Consider the following 5,201-nt stretch of genomic DNA (forward strand, 5'->3'; position numbering starts at 1 on the left):
GCAAAAGTGGAAGGAATACAAGAAACTAAAGGAATTGCCAAAGTTATCAGCCTGACCTCTTTGCACTCAAACAATCATAACTTGAGCTACAAAGATCCAAATGAGGCAATTTTAATTGCATTGGAAAGCTAACATCTGGGGCTTCACAACGATATATAATTTGTTATAGCTGACCCGAAGATAGGCGATGCGCACGTGTGAATCACGCGAATGTGTGACCTGGAAAAAATGCAATCCGCGCGAACGCGTGGACGATGCTTCCGCCTGACTTTGCAGCGACCTGTACGAACCAGAAATCTGGGCTGTTTTTGACCCAGTTTTCGACCCAGAAAATACAGATTAGAGGCTATAAAGTGGGGGAATGCATCCATTCATGAAGGGGCTCATAATTCATAATTTTAGGTTTATATGTACTTTTTAGAGAGAGAGGCTCTCTCCTCTCTTGTAGGTTTTAGGATTTAGAATTTCTTTTAGGATTAAGATTTCTACTTGTCAATTTCCAGGTTTAATGTTCCTTTTATTTATTTTCCCAATTTAATTTATGAACTTTTCCATGTTAGATTTGATTTCTTTTATTAATGCAAATTGAGGTATTTCATATTTATGATTTTTTATTTAGCTTTTTACACTCTTAGCTTTGGTTGAGTAATTAGAGACTCTTGAGTTATCAAACTCAGCTGATGATTGAAAATTGGAATTCTTTGTTGATTGATTTGAATTCCCTAACTCTAGTCTTTTCTTAGGAATTGACTAGGACTTGAGGAATCAAATTGATTTATCCACTTAACATACCTTCATAGTTAGAAGTTGATCAAGTAGGAGCAAAATCTAATTCTTATCACACCTGATAAGGATAACTAGGATAGGACTTCTAGTTCTCATACCTTGCCAAGAGCTTTATTAGTTATTAATTTAATTTCTTGCAATTTACTTTTCTTGTTCAACCTATTTTAAAACCCAAAATAAAATATATATTTTTCTATAACCAATAATAAATCATACTTCCCTGCAATTCCTTGATAAGGAAACCCGAGGTTTGAATACTTCGGTTATTTATTTTTATTGGGTTTGCTTAAGTGACAAACAAAACTTTTGTATGAAAGGATTTTCTGTTGGGTTAGAAGCTATACTTACAACGCGATTATTCTTGTGAATTTCTTTATCGATAGAAAATCTGCTCGTCAGTATTTTAGTCAAGCTAAGACAAATTGAGTGAGAATTGTAAAAAATTAAAGGCGGGAAAGATAAATGACATGAAATATAAATTTGCAAAATCTTAAATGGGGAATTGGGGAGTTGAGCATGAAAGTAAATAACAAAAAGTAAAGAGAATGTGTAAGATCAGAGATGGGGAATTCATTGGGCTTATGAGATGTTGCATTCTCCGGATCAAGTTCATCTTCATCTCTTCCTCAATCAATGCATTTATTGATATCCTTGGCAATCTTAGGTGATTGGATCCCAATTCCTTGGCAAACCAATCTCTCTAAGCTTTAACAATTTTCCAATTCCTTGATTTAATTGCTCATGAGAAGAGATGAAGTTTGGTCACTGATTATACCACACACCTTCATAGATCAAAGTATTGGTAGGATTACATGTTACGATATCCATTCAACCCCCAACCTAATCAAATGTAAGAAAGCAATTCTAGCATGATCTCCTCATTCCTCTTCCGAAGCTCATAGGAGATCCAAATATGGAAAGTTTCTTTTCCAAGATAACTAACCAATTAGTTGAAGACCGAAAGCTTTCTAGCAAAATCAAGAGAAAAGAAAGAGGAAAAGAATGAAAACTATAATTGATCCGTCAAATTACAACAGAGCTCCCTAACCCAATGAAAGGGGTTTAGTTATTCATAGCTCTGGGGAATGGAATGCGTAAAAGAAAAGTGCATTGTAAAGTAACTAGAAATTGCAGAAAAAGAAAATATACAGAGTGTAGCTCCCAATAAGCCCAGCTCCCTTCTAGTTGAAAATTACTCCTATATATACTATTCTTCTGATCTTCTAGTTAGCTCTCCAAGTCTTGGATATGGGCCTTTGATCTTTAGTTGAAGCAGTTACATTCCTCAGTGGGCTCATCTTTGCTTGCAGAAAGTGAGTGAGTCAGGCATGGTATGCAGTTAGTCAGGACGTTAGTGGTGTTAAAGTTAAGTGTGAATTCTGGTTCGAAGACGTTAGTGACACTAACTTTGTCACTAACGACCCAACCTATTTGAGCCACGTTAACTCCAACGCTAGTGACACTAACGTGACCACTAACGTAGCCTTTCCATCCTTTGCTAGCGTTATTGGTGCTAACTTTGCCAATAACGCTGCTCCTTGTCCCTTTCTCCCGCGTTAGTGGTCCACGTTAGTGTAACTAACGTGGCCCTTAACGCGGGCATGCCAACACTCGAGGGCGTTAGTGACACTAACTTTGTCACTAACGCAACAAAACTCCTCTTCTTCCACGTAAGTGCTCACGTTAATTGCATTAACGTGGCCACTAACGTGAGTATGTTGCCATCTCCAACGTTAGTGACAAAGTTAGTGTCACTAACATTGGCTCCTTATTCCTTGCTCCACATTAACTCCTACGTTAGTGGCATTAACATGGCCATTAACGTAGGTGAACTTGGCCCGATCCAACATTAGTGACAAAGTTAGTGTCACTAACATTGGCGACCCTCTATTGCTCCACGTTAGAGCTACGTTAATGGCATTAACGTGGCTCTTAACATGGATGTTTTTGGCCTTTGCAACGTTAGTGGTGTTAACTTCACCACTAACATTGGAGCTTCCTTCTCTTTCCACATTAGTTCCCATGTTAATGTAACTAACGTAGCAACTAACGTAGGCTGTGATGGCTTTCGAGGGCGTTAGTGGTGATAACTATACCACTAACGTTGCAAACTTGCTCCCTTTCCACGTTAGTGGTCACGTTAGTGATACTAACATGGCTGCTAATTTGGTTCTTCTATGCTTCCCTTGTCCTGAAATCAAACAAACAAGGTGCATCAAAGCTTTGTTCCAGGTCATAAGATCTTGCACTATATAAATTGGCATTCAATTCATGCATTATTCTCATGAAATCATGTAAAGTTCACAATATTTTCTTGAATCAAGATGTAAGTGTATATTCATCCAAAACTTGCTTATTACCTAAGAAAATGCATGAAACTATCTAAAAACGTAAAGAAAAGGCTAGTGAAACTGGCCAAAATGCCTTGGCATCAATGCCTTAAACACAAGGTAGTCTTCGTTCACTTGAAGGATTAGCTCTCCTCTGTCTACATCAATCACAGCCTTTGTTGTGGCTAGGAAGGGTCTTCCAAGGATGATGGATTCATCCTTATCCTTTCCAGTGTCTAGGATTATGAAATCAGCAGGGATGTAAAGGCCTTCAACCTTCACCAAGACATCCTCTACAAGTTTATAAGCATGTTTCTTTGATTTGTCTGCCATCTCCAATGTGATTCTTGCAACTTGTACCTCAAAGATCCCTAGTTTCTCCATTACAGAGAGTGGCATGAGGTTGATACTTGATCCTAGGTCACACAGAGCCTTTTCAAAGGTCATGGTGCCTATGGTGCAAGGTATCAAGAACCTTCCGGGATCCTCTTTCTTTTAAGGTAACTTCAGTTGAACCAATGCACTTAGTTCATTGATGAGTAATGGAGGTTCATCCTCCCTAGTCTCATTACCAAATAATTTGGCATTCAGCTTCATGATTGCTCCTAGATATTGAGCAACTTGCTCTTCAGTAACATTTTCGTCCTCTTCAGAGGAAGAATATTCGTCAAAGCTTATGAATGGTAATAGTAAGTTCAGTGGAATCTCTATGGTCTCTAGATGAGCCTCAGATTCTTGTGGTTCCTCAATAGGGGACTCCTTGTAGTCTAGTGGACGTCCCTGAGGTCTTCCTTACTGTGAATCACGTCCTCCTCCTCTTCTATAGGTTCGGCCATTTTGGTTGTATTAATGGCCTTGCACACTCTTTTTGGATTCTCTTCTATATTGCTTGGGAGAGTACTAGGAGGAGTTTCAGTGATTCTTTTACTCAGCTGACCAACTTGTGCCTCAAAATTTCTTATAGAGGACCATGCATCAGTCATGAAATTGAAGGTGGTCTTAGATAGATCAGAGACAATGTTTGCTAAGCTAGAGAGGCTCTGCTCAGAATTCTCTGTCTGTTGCTGAGACGATGATAGGAAAGGCTTACTATTGCCAAACATGTTTCACCCACCATTATTGTTATTGATGCCTTGTTGAGGCTTCTGTTGATCCTTCCATGAGAAATTTGGGTGATTCCTCCGTGAAGGATTATAGGTTTTTCCATAGGAATCTCCCATGTAATTCACCTATTCCATTGTAGAATTCTCAAAGTCATAAGCTTCTCCTTCAGAGAAGGCGTCTTTAGCTTGCAATCCAGTCAGACTCTGAGAAATCATATTAACTTGCTGAGTCAATATTTTGTTTTGAGCCAATATGGCATTCAGAGTATCAATCTCAAGAACTCCTTTCTTCTGAGTCACCCCATTAGTCACAGGATTTCTCTCAGAAGTGTACATGAACTGGTTATTTACAACCATTTCAATGAGTTCCTGGGCTTCTACAGGCATTTTCAGATGAAGAGATCCACCAGTAGAGTGGTCCAATGACATCTTGGATAACTCAGACAGACCATCATAGAATATACATATGATGCTCCATTCTGAAAACATGTCAAAAAGACACATTTTGGTTACTTGCTTGTATCTTTCCCAAGCTTCATAGAGGGATTCACCTTCCTTCTGTCTGAAGGTTTGGACTTCCACTCTGAGCTTACTCATCTTTTGAGGTGGAAAGAATTTGGTCAAGAAAGCATTAACCAGCTTGTCCCAAGAGTTCAGGCTTTCTCTAGGTTGTGAGTCCAACCATGTCCTAGCTCTATCTCTCACAGCAAAGGGTAAAAGCATAAGTCTGTAGACCTCGGGATCAACCCCATTGGTCTTAACAGTATCACAGATCTGCAAGAATTCAAATAAGAACTGATGAGGATCTTCTGATGGAAGTCCGTGAAACTTACAATTCTGCTGAATTAGAGAAACTAATTGAGGCTTAAGCTCAAAGTTGTTTGCTCGAATGGCAGGAATTGAGATGCTTCTTCTATAGAAGTTAGAAGTTGGTGCAGCATAGTCACCAAGCATCTTCGTTGCATCTCTGGCGTTGTTGTTA

At 39.0% G+C, this 5,201-nt stretch overlaps 1 non-coding gene across 1 annotated transcript; it reads left to right on the plus strand.

Annotated features, from left to right (window-relative positions):
- Positions 1–4,706: 4,706 nt before the first annotated feature.
- Positions 4,707–4,810, plus strand: LOC112792899 (small nucleolar RNA R71). The gene has a single exon (XR_003197618.1). It is a non-coding gene; the product is annotated as a small nucleolar RNA R71 (small nucleolar RNA).
- The last annotated feature ends 391 nt before the right edge of the window (positions 4,811–5,201 follow it).

Source organism: Arachis hypogaea, chromosome 3 (genome assembly GCF_003086295.3).
Source record: "Arachis hypogaea cultivar Tifrunner chromosome 3, arahy.Tifrunner.gnm2.J5K5, whole genome shotgun sequence".
Classification (NCBI taxonomy): domain Eukaryota; kingdom Viridiplantae; phylum Streptophyta; class Magnoliopsida; order Fabales; family Fabaceae; genus Arachis; species Arachis hypogaea.